The sequence below is a fragment of the Thamnophis elegans genome, chromosome Z (genome assembly GCF_009769535.1).
Source record: "Thamnophis elegans isolate rThaEle1 chromosome Z, rThaEle1.pri, whole genome shotgun sequence".
NCBI classification, from domain to species: domain Eukaryota; kingdom Metazoa; phylum Chordata; class Lepidosauria; order Squamata; family Colubridae; genus Thamnophis; species Thamnophis elegans.
Genome location: NC_045558.1, coordinates 43,065,013 through 43,080,433, shown reverse-complemented (window position 1 = coordinate 43,080,433; position 15,421 = coordinate 43,065,013). Strand labels below are relative to the sequence as shown.

Below are 15,421 nucleotides of genomic sequence, written 5' to 3'. Positions count from 1 at the left end.
AATGGCAGTTGATGCATTAATTCACAGTAGATATGAATATACTGGAATACACTTATATATATACAAGTAAAAATTAATAATAGTCTGATCACAAAACATATCAAATTCTGTTGAACTATTAATTGAGCTATTTATCTGTTATCTTGATTCCCAAAGGTTAGCTTGGTGGGCACATTTGTTAAGAGATTAACGTACAAGAAAATGTAGAATTTGACAACATTCAATGCAACACAGTAATTAAGGGATGGGTCAAGTGGCTAGTAGAATCTAACCAACCTAGGCTAACCAAGCTAAGTGGGCAAAACTTCTTTAATAACTGCATAGGAAACTGCTAGGAGATTCAAAGGGTACAGAATAGACTAGGGAATAAAAAATGATAACATGAAGGTGTCCATCGACACCTCAATTGGAGTAGAAAACTTTATTTTGCTTTAAGTAGAAAGAGAGGAAGGGAGTTAGGAAAGAATCATTTTTCAGCAGCATCTATGCTTAATAAACATCTGGACAATATTAAACTTGATTTTGGTTAATTAGAACAGAATAGACATACCTTTTGAGCAATCCCACTAGGCCACAAAGAAACACTAAAAAAACAAATGAAGCAACCACCACTTTGTTGGAATGATCATCCTTGCAATAATTTTAGTCCTTTTTTCCTCTTTGCTTGGCATACTATCCTTCTTGATAGCACAAACACAAATTTACCATCGCACTATCACTGGTAAGGAATGGTGTGAAATAATTAGACTTAAGAAAGCTCATTTTGTTTTCCATCTTGGAAACTAAAACAACAGTAAAATAAAATATCCACAAAAATGTGTATGGCTTTATGGCTAAGAATATCACACAGGCTTGCTTCCTGTTCCAATGTTATTCTTGAAGTGGGCTGCAGTCAGAATCTGATTTTCATCAAGCTATTATTATTTGCAGCTGTGTGACCTTCTTAACCCTGTTTCGAAAGTGACATTTCAGCCCTTAGTTTCAAACTGGCTGAATTTTCAACCTTGTGATTAACCCTAAAATAAAGGAAAGGCTAATTGTTGTGCAAACCTCCAGTGTAGGTCAGAAGCTCAGTCTTACATTTTTGCTAGGTCTGTTTATCTACATATTCATCCATTCATATAGAAAAATAGAAAGTTTTAGTGGAATGTGATAGCCAGATGGATTTGCAGGAAAAAATATCTATGAATGAAGAAAAATCCTGGTTTCTCAGTCATCCAGGTCATGGTTGTCCCAAAGTTGCCTTTTCAAAAGGCAACTGGATTTTTTTCTATTTTTCTTCAAAGATGTCCTACTTCTCATCCAAGAAGCTTCTTTGGTTATGACTGAATATAAATCCTTCCATTCCTACCATCCAGTTAGAACTGAAGAAGTTTCATGGATGAAAATAAAATGTCTGCCAGGAAAAACAAAGAAAGTCCACTTGCCTTTTGAAAAGAACCTTTATGATATCTAATGCAACTTTTACAACTTGATGGTGTGTGGACTTCAACCCCAGTGTGTTGCATGAAACCAGCCGCTCAGGTTTCTAAGTCATGGTTTATGAAAGATGTGTAAATCATCCAAACTTTCCTCATATTTAGCATCTGGAGCTAAATGTGTTTTGTTCAAACAATGCTAAATGTTTTTGAGAAAAGAAACAAAACAGGAAACAGGAATCCTTGCCTTGAAGGTGAAAAGAAAGTGAATATGTTTAAGTATAAAGCTCATGCCAGCTTGGAACATAAAAACTATAATTAACTCCTACACTTGCATTTTAATTTATATTGTCAGTCAGATCTGACCTGCTTGAAATGCAATAATGACCTACATACTTGTATTAAAATAGGGAGCATTCTAATAAAATAAAGTTTGTGTGTCACCAAAACTAGATTTTCACAGGTGTAGGTATGCTGGTCTTGTTGTATTCGGGTCTTTTCCCATGTAAGATTGAGATTGTCTTGGCAACATTTCAGCGAGGTCTCACTCAACATCCTCAGGCTGGTGTTTTCGGCTTAAAGTGTGATCGGAGCTGCCGTCTTTCTATAAATCGTGGAGGGGGGGTTGAGTGCTGGTGTTGTTTCAGTAAGTAGATTGATTGGATGTGTAGTTGTATCATGATTAGTAGATTGGTGCTGATTGGTGCTGGCTGTGTGTCCATTGTTGTTTTGGGTGGTGGGTGGGGTTCATTTGTTGACTAGGGCTGTTTTCCAGATGTCTGGTAGGTGGGAGGTATCATCACGTTTATTCATGTTGTGGAGGTGTTTCTCTATTTCAATAGCTTCCATAATTATTCTCTTGTTGAAGTTTTCAGTTTTGGAGATTAATCTTCAAAATTAATTTCATGTCCTGCAGCTTTAAGGTGCTGGAAAAGGGAGGAAGTTTTTTCTTTTTTTCTGACTGCGAACCAAATTAATCTCCAAAACTGAACACTTCAACAAGAGAATAATTATGGAAGCTATCTAAATAGAGAAATATCCCCACAACATGAATAAACGTGATGATACCTCCTCCCCTACCAGACATCTGGAAACTAGCCTTAGTCAATAAAGCCACAAAAACCAACACAGGACCCAGAACAGGACCCAGAACAACACAGGACACCATCACCAATCACCCTAACCAAACATCAATTCCATCAACCAATCAAGATGTGACAACAGAGCCAACCAATCTGTTTAAAGCAACAAAGCCAACATTCCACACAACACCACCTATATTTATAAAAAAACGGCAGCTCCGATCATGCTTTGCTCGCACAAACATGAAGCCAAAGGCACCAGCCTGAAGATGACAAGTGTGACCTCATCAAAACGGCACCAAGATACTGTCAATCTTACATGGGAAAAGACCCGAATATGCCAAAACCTGCATACCTATATCCGTCAAAATCTACATATATATATAGCGAGCGAGCGAGCGAGAGAGAGAGAGAGAGAGAGAGAGAGAGAGAGAGAGAGAGAGAGATCTGTGTGTGTGTCTGTGTATGTGAAACTCAAAAAATTAAAATATCATGCAAAAGTTCATTTATTTCAGTAATGTAACTTAAAAGGTGAAACTAATATATGAGAGAAGATAGTTCAAGCCGTGATTTGTCATAATTGTGATGATTATGGCGTACAGCTCATGAAAACCACAAATCCACCATCTCAGAAAATTAGATTACATACAAACAATAAAACAAGGATTGTACATAGAATAATATTGGACCTCTGAAAAGTATAAGCATGCATATTTACTCAGTACTTGGTTTGGGCCCCTTTTGCAGCAATTACTGCCTCAATGCGGCGTGGCATGGAAGCTATTAGCCTGTGGCATTGCTGAGGTGTTATGGAAGACCAGGATACTTCAATAGCAGCCTTCAGCTCTTCTGCATTGTTCAGTCTCATGTCTCTCATCTTTCTCTTGGCAATGCCCCATAGATTCTCTATGGGGTTCAGGTCAGGTGAGTTTGCTAGCCAATCAAGCACAGTAATCCCACAGTCATTGAACCAGGTTTTGGTGCTTTTGGCAGCTGGAAAATGAAGTCAGCATCCCCATAAATCTCGTCTGCAGAAGGAAGCATGAAGTGCTCCAAAATCTCCTGGTAGATGGCTGGTCTTAATGAAGCACAGTGGTCCAAAGTCCTGTTGCTCAGTGGTCTAAAGTCCTCTTTTCTGATAAGAGCAACTTTTGCATCTCATTTGGAAACCAAGGACCCAGAATATGGAGGAAGAATGGAGAGGCCAATCAAGCACAGTAAATCCCACGGTCATTGAACCAGTTTTTGGTGCTTTCGGCAAAAGTTGTTCTCATCAGAAAAGAGGACTTTGGACCACTGAGCCAGGACTTTGGACCACTGTGCTTCATTAAGACCAAGGTCAACGCACCCGTCTACCAGGAGATTTGGGAGCAGTTCATGCTTCCTTCCATAGACGAGCTTTATGGGGATGCTGACTTCATTTTTTTATGGGGTTTTCATGAGCTGTACGCCATAATCATCACAATTATGACAAATCACAGCTTGAACTATCTTGCTTTGCATGTAATGAGTCTTATCTCATATATTAGTTTCAGCTTTTAAGTTGCATTACTGAAATAAATGAACTTTTGCACGATATTCTAATTTTTTGAGTTTTACGTTTGTGTATGTATGTGTGTGTGTGTGTGTGTGTGTGTGTATGTGTGTATATATATATGTATGTATGTGTGTGTGTATATATATATATATATATATATATATATATATATATATATATATATATGTTTTCTGAGGTTTTAGAGACCTACATATATATATATATATATATATATATATATATATATATATATATATATATATATATATATATATATATATATACACACACACACACACACACACACACATACATACATATAGTGTCACAACCCCTGGTAAGCCCCAATTATGGGAGGAAGCTAACTGCTTCCATCATCTGTCAATCGGCTCATCACAAGAGTCCATCACGACAGAAACCCAATATTTTTACTGTTGCCTTTGTTATATTTGTGGTTATATTTGTGGCACAAATAAAAAAAACCCAATATATATATATATATATATATATATATATATATATATATATATATATATATATATATATATATATATATATATATATATATATATATATATATATCTTATAATAGTGTGCTTGGGTAGTATTCAGGGGTTGGCTGCTACGGGTTTGCCTGGGTTCAGGAGAACCCATAGCTAACATTATGGCCTTTTGGAGAACCTTCAAAGCCCACCCCTGGTAGTACTCTTATATCTTTAACTATAGTACTGATTTTATCTTCCAGAATATTAAGTACTACCTGTTTTGTGCCGTTGCCTACAAAAATCCATGCCACAATAAACTTATTCAGCTCTCAAGATCATTAAATGCTCTTTAACACTCTCTCTCTTGAGCCATTAATCCAAGTTAATGGCAAATTTCTAGAACTTGTCAAATAATGGCATAGTTCAAAATGGAGAGACAAAGAGTTAGGCAAATTTGTTACCAGCTTCTGCTTGCGTGAGAAAATCCTCACTTCAATTTTCAGGATCATTGCAATGAAATGGAGTATGGTATTTTCCTTCTGTCCAGCTAAAGTGTTTGTTTTAAAAACAACCAGCATCAAGATTTCCACATGTGGACATAAGGATTCATTATTACATATGTGACTGTTATAATTAAGAACCTGTCACACGTATTAAAATATTTCCAAATGGATCTGGGTTCTTGGAATAATTCCACATTTGGAATTCCCCAAGTAGGTCTTAGCATGATCAAAAGCTGGTATTTAAATTTTCAGTGATGCTTTGGTGAAATTGTATATAATTATATATATATATGTAGTGCCAATATACAGAAATGCAGTCAAATTGGAGTATATTAAAATGGAGTGTCATTTAAAAGCTTTTCTGATAAATGTATTTTTCCAAGAAAAACCCAATGAGTAAAATAACAACGATCATCACCTCAAATAATAAAAAACAAATAAAATGCAGAGTACAGGTGCAGATAGGTGTAAGGTCTGTCCCTCACATTAACTGCAACTTTTAACAGCCATCCTGCATTGTTTACTGTAGGATCTAGATGTTAATTTGCAGTTTGAGAAAACATTGTGTAAAAGTAAAATTGCAAGGAATTAATTATAAGAACATAAAATAGCAAAATGTGAAGAACATTGCTATAATTCATATCAGAATATAATTCTGTTTAGTTCTTGGATTCTTTTTTCACCATAAGACCAAATGTGATAGTGCTTTATTTTGTGATCCCCAGCATATGCTTTTGGTGCTACATAATATGGCTTATAGCCATCATGATTAATAGCTACTGACAAATCTTATCTTCCAATAATGTATTTTATCTCACTCTTAAAGTCAATCAGGCTTGTGATCTTCTCTACATTCTATAAATTAAACAGGTACTGAATGAAAAAGCTCATAATTAAATTTATGGAATTTGTGGCCAGAAAATAGGGCAGAAGTTATTCATTAAAGAGAAAAGCATGTTTAAATAATAAGAATAAATTGTTATAATCTTCCTATTAGCGAATACAGTATAGATGTAGAAGAGGAAAGAATACATAAATTCTAACTAAATGTTATATCTAAGCTTAAGAACAAATTAGGAATATTAGCTGGAAATCTAGAATTATCTAATGGGAATACACTGAATCTTTTTAAATTTTTCATTTTTAAATCATGGCTTTTGAAAAGAAGGGGGTTTTTTTGTTTAACTTTTGTGAATGATAGCTAGTTGAGGGTTGCTTTAAAAACCACTTAGAAATTGCAACCTTTACAGAATTGTGCAGTTTCTGTGTTAACTGACTTCAGATATTGAGAGCATGTTACACTGACAATGTCTCTGCAGTTACGTATTACTAAATCAGCTTCAGGCAGTATTGATTCAGGAGTATTGATTTAAACCTACAAAAGCACAAAATTAGTAGCCTGAATTGGGCAAGCCCACTAAAGCACTTGGAGAGGGTATATTTTCATGCTCCCACAATTCTGGAGAGTGATAGGCCCCAAGGGTAACAAGCACTGTTTACCAATGCCAGGTATGTGGAACAGTGCCCTGGGAAGATCAATATATTACAACCTTCTCTTTGATGACTTTCAGAGGTTGTTAAAAATTGAACTTTTCTGAAGAGCATTGTAGTGCTATCTTTTACTTTTAATTATTATGTGATGTTACAATTTACTTTAATCTTGTTTTAATTGTACTATAGATATATTAAATTTGTTTATGTTGTAATCCAGACTTGTGAGACAGCAATGGAATATCATTAAAAAATAAAGAAATTGTTCTGTAGTTTATGCCTCTCCTATAAGATTTGACAGGCTTGGCCCACTTTGGATCCTGTTAATTAGGCAATAGCATGTACTACGGTGTAGAAAATGGGTTTTATCTATCACTGTACGTACTACTGAGGTGCACTCCACTTGAGATTCCTATGACCCCACATCTTATCATAACAACTGATTATCATTGATAAGCCTATCTAGTTGGCTAATAAAATGTCTGCAAGAAAATAATGAAGCTCAAAAAACAGTCACATATCAGCTTTTAAAATGCATTGAAACTCATTTGTTCCTAAGGCAGATTAGTATCATTATGTGGCTATTCTTATGTTGCTATCTCTGCTAGCATGGAAGTGATTTGTTATTGTTTTGTTCACATGGTGGTTTTTATTGATGATTGTATAGTTCTTGTGTATGTCATACTATCCAGAGTATTTGGAGTTATTCAATCTGGAAATTTGATAGCTAAGTCAATCAATAAATAACACAATTCCAAGTCATGTTCTTGAAACTAGATCAGTTGCTTGAAAGTGATGGCAAAATTAAGATTTGCCATTAACATTTTCTTGACCAAGCCATAATATTGAACCAAATTCATCTAAAGACTGCAAGAGAAAGACTATCAAAAAGAAAAATAAAGAAAAAAATAAATAGAAAAAGGACTTTGTGAGATTGGAAAATTAAGAAATTGATTTCCTATAACATTTGAGAAAATAATAGCTCTTCTTCTAATAGTTAGCAGACATAGACTTAGCCTATATTTCAATGAAAAATTATTAGGAAATTTCAGAGAGCTGAAAAAAAATCCTACAAGACAGTAACTCCCCCCCCCCATTTCTGCTTTATTTCAAGACAATGCAATGAATCTTTAGGAACCTTACTTGACTTAAAAGAACATTTCCATATCAATTACTATATGTGATGCTGGATTGCAATAACCCGGATGATTATTAGATGACAGCAAATAATCAAGGTTTTCTATATTCTTTTATTGGTATTTATAATCATCATGTTTTGCAGCTAAGAACTGGTTAACAGTAGCAACACATTTTCTCCTTATGTTTTATTTCATTTACAATAATGTTTCACCATATAAAAGCCTTGGATGGGACCTTGGAGCTTTACAAAAAATTCTTCAGGAATTCTAATTTATAATTTAAAAATGGGTATGAAACAGTAGTTTATCAACTAACTTTAATTCATTTAATTTTAAGTAAACACAATTGAATTTCAATTTTGTCTTTCCTGTTTTGTTAGGGCAACCACTATCCTGCAACTCAGCTGCAAATGCAGCCTTTGGCCATCCAAAAATATTATGCACTCTTGCTCTCTCATCTTTGTTCTTCAGCACTTCTTTAATAGCAAATATGGATTATCCCCTATTATTATTTTGGGAACAATTGTAAATTGGATGATCAAAGTTATAATCTATGCTGGTTAATTTAACCCGTGGAGATCATCTCAGGATTGCTTTGTCCAGTCCTGGAATGGCGGAGAATTATATTTGTACTGGAAAGTCAGTGTTAAGTGGACGAACATCTCTGGGAAGTCAAAAACTGCTAGTAAAAGCAACAGCTGAGAGAGGAAAGGCATAAATCAAACCACTGACAACTTCTTTTAGATATACATACAAAACATGAGAAACTTTCTAGCATTTACCAATAGGGTGCTGTCAAAGGCTAGCCCTCATTTTTACCCAAGGGTTTATGGCATGTGGAGCTGTGCTCTTGTGAGCAACAAGCATCATTACTGAATGCCAAGCAACTGTTCCTGTTGTTGTTGTTTGTCTAAAACACAAGAAGAATTTCTCTCCAAAAATAATATTGCAAGACATAATTTTTAACAAAGATGGTACTATAATTCCAGTATGCTAATTGCTTTAGTTTATAGTACCTAATGAGATAAAAGAATTTTCCTACCTTGAGTGCAAATAAATAGTCTAATATTTTGGAAAAGGAAAACATGAAAGCTATCCTGGGGAAAAACAACAAAACAAGCCTATTTTGCTGACTTTCATGCCAGGAGCAGATGCACTGTTTTGTTTTTCAGTGCAAACTTTGAAAACATATCCAGGAATTTTTTGCCTTCGAGTTTATCTTAAAATATTTCTGTGGTTTCTAAAATAGCAAGGAATAGACAGTGCCACAATTATGAAATGGGCTGATCTCAACTTGTTTCAGATACTATACAAGAGGAACTTAATAAATCATTTTGTCCTCTTTAAAGTAAAAGTACTTAAAATCTTAAACAGGATATTTGGGAATATAATATGGTCATCCTGTGGCCATTATTCAGTCTTCTCATTTTGTTTGGCAGAATGAGAATGGTCATATGTTCAAGGTTATCTACCATGCTGGTATAAAAAAGAAACCCAGAAAATTGCAAGGTCAATTACATTTCTGAGTTATAACTTTCAACTGCCCACGACAGTTAAAAACCTGAGACCCCCTAACTCATTTTTGGCATTTGGGGGAGGTGCCAGAACACAGCTGCATGTAACATGGAGTCAACATACAGACAGAGGTTAGCTAATTGTAAGCTTCTGAGATTCCGCCCCACGCTTTAGTTCCAACTAGTATGCTCTGTTTTCATTTTTTAACCCAGTAGAACAGGAATGCAAAATTTGTTATTGACCTCCAATTCCCATAAGTGTTCAGGTATAATCAGGGTTGGAGTTCAGCAACACTTAGAAAGGCACAAGTTCCAATATTTATTTTGTGACTTTCATGGAAAAAAGCATAAAACTGCTGATTTAAGATAAAAAATGATTAACATACTTAAGATACTTTCAAAAATTGGGGGGGGGGGAGAGGGAGATGTTTGTTTATCACAAAAAGCAATGCTAATATTATTATATTACTATAAAGTGTATTCTAAAAGAGTGAACTTAAATGCAAATTTTCTAGTTTAACTGGTTTGTAGACTGGGCTATAAATTATTCAGAGAACATATCCAGCTTTACTTCATAACTTCATGAAAATTAAGCTACAATTTTTACTTTGTTCCTGATAATAACTTTCAAATACATATATGACAGATGTCAGAGGCACATATGTGAACATGAAGACTTGACTTTTCCCAAATCATAAATAGCAATGCCACATACCGTATATACTCGAGTATAAGCCGAGTTTTTCAGCCCACTTTTTGGGCTGAAAAAAGCCGCCTCGGCTTATACTCGAGTCTACAACTGGATCCGGCAGTGCTGTTGCCTGTTGGAGGAGGAGGAGGCGAACCAGCCTGCCACCGCCGGCCACCGCCACCCCGCCGCTCTTCCCGCCCCCTTCCAAGCCCCACAGTCCAGCGGACGCAGCAGAAGCAGCCTCGGGGCTCCGCTGCCGCTCCCTGCATTTTGTGGACGGGGTCTCGCAGGAAGGAATCCCCTCTCCAAGGGATCCCTGTCCAGAAAATGCGGGGAGCGGCAGCGGAGCCCTGGGGCTGCTTCTGCTCCGTCCGCTCCTCTCTGCTCTCCTGTCGCCAGCTGGTGGGGCTGACCCTGATCCATAAACACTGCCGAATTCAGCCTCGGATCTTTGTCGGGACCTCTTTCTGGTCCGCCTCTGAAGTCCATATTCTCCATAGTCTCTCAAACTGCTCCCCCCCACCTCCAGTTTCTTCCTAGTTTGATCCCACGCGCCGCTGACCTAGGAACCGCATACCTCCCAGCAGTTTTTTCAGGCTGCTCCCAGATGGGAAGGGAGGGGGATTGTATTAGCCAAAGAGGGGAAAGCGAGCGAGCGAAGCAGTGGGAGGGGGAAAGGGTCCCTGTGAAGCCCTGCGGCCAAGGAGCGCTGCCTGCTTTTAAAGAAAACCTGGAAGGGGAAGAGGGCGGGTTTTTTCCCCCTCCCTTTTTCTTTTCGTTCCCGTGGCTCAGCCTCTCCTTTCCTTGGGGCCGCTGACCTAGGAACCCCATACCTCCCAGCAGTTTTTTCAGGCTGCTCCCAGATGGGAAGGGAGGGGGATTGTATTAGCCAAAGGGGGGAAAGCGAGCGAGCGAAGCAGTGGGAGGGGGAAAGGTCCCTTTGAAGCCCTGCGGCCAAGGAGCGCTGCCTGCTTTTAAAGAAAACCTGGAAGGGGAAGAGGGCGGGTTTTTCCCCCTCCCTTTTTCTTTTCGTTCCCGTGGCTCAGCCTCTCCTTTCCTTGGGGCCGCTGACCTAGGAACCCCATACCTCCCAGCAGTTTTTTCAGGCTGCTCCCAGATGGGAAGGGAGGGGGATTGTATTAGCCAAAGGGGGGAAAGCGAGCGAGCGAGCGAGCGAAGCAGTGGGAGGGGGAAAGGGTCCCTGTGAAGCCCTGCGGCCAAGGAGCGCTGCCTGCTTTTAAAGAAAACCTGGAAGGGGAAGAGGGCGGGTTTTTTCCCCTCAGTTGTGAGGGCAATGCTGCTCGCGACTTTCCCCTAAATGTTGGAGAAAACTTTTCACCGCTGTCCTCCTCGGCTCATTTGGGAAGGACGATTGTAACAGGTTGAGATTTCCTTTCAAAACAAAACAAAACCAACCCCTCCCCCGGTCCCAATGTTTCAAACAACCCCCTTTCCTGCTGGGAAGAGCCCAGCCAACCCCCCGTCCCTTCCCATTCGAAAGGGAAGCTCGTATCACCTTCTAGAGAAAGTGGCAAATGCCCTCCGTGACTTCCTTGGTTTTTCTCCGGGCTCTGCTCTTCGGCATTGCCCTTGGGGAAAACTGCCGCGGTTTGTTTCCTTGAATATATTAACAGGCGCGTGGAAAGCAACTAAGCCAAGGAGCGTACGTAGTCCAGCCAAGCGAGTCTAGTTTCCTGGGGTCCCTTGCTCGCTCGCTTTCCCCCCTTTGGCTAATTTGGGCTTCTCTTTCAAAGAAAGAAAAAAAGAAAGAAAGAAAGAGAGCCTGAACTCTGGAAGAGGAGGAGCCAGGGTGTAGAAGGGGTTTACAATCCCATCTGGGAGCAGCCTGAAAAACTGCTGCCGCGCCACGCCTGCGCCCCAAACAGAGCTGGGTCCAATCAGCCTTTTTTCCCCTTTTTATGCCCTGTCTCAGACGTGCAGGCGCGCATGCTGTGAACTTGCCCACTTAGACGTCGAGGTTGCCGTGTGCACTCTTGTATTTTCCCCTTCCTCTTACGTGTCCCCCTTGGTGCAGCGGGCTAACGCTGGTGAAAGGAGTGGGGTGGACACAACTGGTAAATTATAAACCACAGATTTTAATCCTATTTAATTTTTAATGGTATCAAATTTAGCTATAAAGAAGAGAGAAAGAAAGAGGGAGTGTGTGCACAGGAGTGTGGATTTTCTAAAAATCCCATTGAATCCAGAGGAGGGAAGAGAGAAAGAAAGAAGGAGTGTATGAGGGTGGGAGATTTCCTAAACCCCATTGAATCCAGAGGAGGGAAGAAAGAAAGAAAGAAGAAGTGTGTGCACAGGAGTGTGGATTTTCTATAAATCCCATTGAATCCAGAGGAGGGAAGAGAGAAAGAAAGAAGAAGTGTGTGCACAGGAGTGTGGATTTTCTAAAAATCCCATTGAATCCAGAGGAGGGAAGAGAGAAAGAAAGAAGAAGTGTGTGCACAGGAGTGTGGATTTTCTAAAAATCCCATTGAATCCAGAGGAGGGAAGAGAGAAAGAAAGAAGAAGTGTGTGCACAGGAGTGTGGATTTTCTAAAAATCCCATTGAATCCAGAGGAGGGAAGAGAGAAAGAAAGAAGGAGTGTATGAGGGTGGGAGATTTCCTAAACCCCATTGAATCCAGAGGAGGGAAGAAAGAAAGAAAGAAGAAGTGTGTGCACAGGAGTGTGGATTTTCTAAAAATCCCATTGAATCCAGAGGAGGGAAGAGAGAAAGAAAGAAGAAGTGTGTGCACAGGAGTGTGGATTTTCTAAAAATCCCATTGAATCCAGAGGAGGGAAGAGAGAAAGAAAGAAGAAGTGTGTGCACAGGAGTGTGGATTTTCTAAAAATCCCATTGAATCCAGAGGAGGGAAGAGAGAAAGAAAGAAGAAGTGTGTGCACAGGAGTGTGGATTTTCTAAAAATCCCATTGAATCCAGAGGAGGGAAGAGAGAAAGAAAGAAGAAGTGTGTGCACAGGAGTGTGGATTTTCTAAAAATCCCATTGAATCCAGAGGAGGGAAGAGAGAAAGAAAGAAGAAGTGTGTGCACAGGAGTGTGGATTTTCTAAAAATCCCATTGAATCCAGAGGAGGGAAGAGAGAAAGAAAGAAGAAGTGTGTGCACAGGAGTGTGGATTTTCTAAAAATCCCATTGAATCCAGAGGAGGGAAGAGAGAAAGAAAGAAGGAGTGTATGAGGGTGGGAGATTTCCTAAACCCCATTGAATCCAGAGGAGGAGTGTGTGTGCATTTTTGTGTGTGTCTGTGTGTGTGTGTGTGTGTGTGTGTGTGTGTGTGTGAGAGAGAGAGAGAGAGAGAGAGAGAGAGAGAGAGAGAGAGAGAGAGAGAGAGACTATCACTGTGTTGTAGCTTATGATTCTTGATGAATGTATTTTATTTTATTTTATTTATGTACACCTAAGACAAATTCCTTGGGGGTTCCAATCAGGCTGCTCTATGCAAACAGTCATGTCATCACTTTCTATAATATCAGCCTGCATTAGGCCTCAAAAGATACGGTACCCGAACAAGTCTTTTTTTTTTTTTTATCCTGTTAGAAATGGATCCCAGTACTTCTACCGGTAATCCTCGACCAAAACAAAAACGCAGGTCATTCGAAGCTGGTTTCAAACTTAAGGTTGTGTCAAGAGCAGAAGAAAGCAATAACAGTATTGCAAGTAGGGAATTTTGTGTTGATGAAAAACAAGTGAGGGAATGGCGGAAAAAGAAAGCTGACTTGGAAAAGATTCCAAAGTCAAAAAAAGCTCAACGTGGTTTAACAACTTCATATGGGGCTCTAGAGACTGAATTGCATGAATGGGTTATGGAGTGTCGTCAAAATGGTTACTGTGTAACACGCATGGGAATTCGCTTACGTGCCCTTCAAATGGCACAAGATGACAAATTTAAAGCACCAGGCATTGAAAAATTTGTTGCGTCAGCAGGATGGTGTACCCGCTTCATGAATAGGTTTTCCCTATGTTTGCGGCAAAGAACAAAGATTTCACAGAAGTTGCCAAAAGACCTTGATGAAAAAGTGATGTCATTCCATTCATTCATCATAAAACAAAGAAGGATCCATAACTATGACCTGGGAGATATTGGAAATATGGATGAAACACCTATGACCTTTGATCTTCCAAGCAACAGAACTGTGGCAAGTTTGGGAGACAAAACTATTTTTCTCAGAACCACAGGAAATGAAAAAAAACCATTTCACAGTTGTTCTGTCATGTTTGGCTAATGGAACTAAGCTGCGGCCTGTCATTATTTTTAAAAGAAAGACCTTGCCTAAAAAGGTCAAATTCCCACCACGAATTACAGTGCGCGCACATATTAAAGGCTGGATGGATGAAGACGGAACAAAAAAATGGCTGGAAGAAATTTGGAAAGAACGACTAGGAGCAGCCTTAAAGAAAAAACCATCATTGCTAGTTTGGGATATGTTCAGAGCCCACACATCTGATGACATTAAAAAAATGGCAAAATCTTCTCAAGTTACTTTGGCCGTTATTCCAGGTGGGCTTACATCTGTATTGCAACCGCTAGATGTGTGTTTAAATAAACCTTTTAAAGACCGTGTGAGAAAGATGTGGCATGAATGGATGTCATCTGGTCAAGCCCGACTGACAAAAGGTGGAAATCTGATGAAGCCCGACAGAATTGATAGCAAAGTGGGTTCGTGATGCATGGGAAGAGATTCCGGAGGACATGGTGCGACACGCCTTCAAGAAATGTGGTATTAGTAATGCTATGGATGGCAGTGAAGACAGCGCTTTGTATGAGAACGACAGCTCTGATGGTGATGACTGCGAACTCAGTGATGATGACAATGTCTATGCTGATACCCTCACACTAGCTAATGCTGAAGCTCTGTTTGGACATACAGATGATGAGGAGGAATCCAGTTTTGAAGGATTTTAACTCTTATGTTTTAGCTTGGTTGCTGAATGAGCTAAGGTTTTTGTACATTTAAAGTTATTGTTGATACCATATTGTTTTTATTGACCCTCTTTTCCACTTACAGAGCTAGTTATTTATTTATAAATAAATAATATTTATTTATTCAAAAACATTATTGGTATCTATTTTTATTTTTGAAATTTACCGGTAGCTGCTGCATTTCCCACCCTAGGCTTATACTCGAGTCAATAACTTTTCCAGCTTTTTGGGGTAAAATTAGGTGCCTCGGCTTATATTCGGGTCGGCTTATACTCGAGTATATACGGTACATTTTGCAGCCTTAGAAAGTGTAAGAGAAATGAATAAAGATTTGTTCAAATCAGTAATTTCTTTTCCATTTAAGGTTATTTTATAAATGGGTGCTCTTAGTTTTTCCTAATTCATAATTTTTATATTATATGAATTTTATATTATATGAATCCAAATAACTCTCCTGTTAGTAAATGTATTCAGAGATCTCAGGGAATGGACAAGATGTTCTACTCAGCTCTGAATAATCCAGAAAATAAGACAGAGGCTTCTTACACTTGCTAGACTTCACTTCTCAGATGTATATACCTAATAAAAAAAATCATATTTGTACTACTATGTGATGCTCATCG

The 15,421-nt window shown here is 38.7% G+C and overlaps 1 protein-coding gene across 6 annotated transcripts in view; it reads right to left on the bottom strand.

Annotated features, from left to right (window-relative positions):
- The window catches only part of CREB5 (cAMP responsive element binding protein 5), a 270,328-nt gene that overhangs the window by 208,096 nt on the left and 46,811 nt on the right, over positions 1–15,421 (bottom strand). The window lies entirely within an intron of this gene.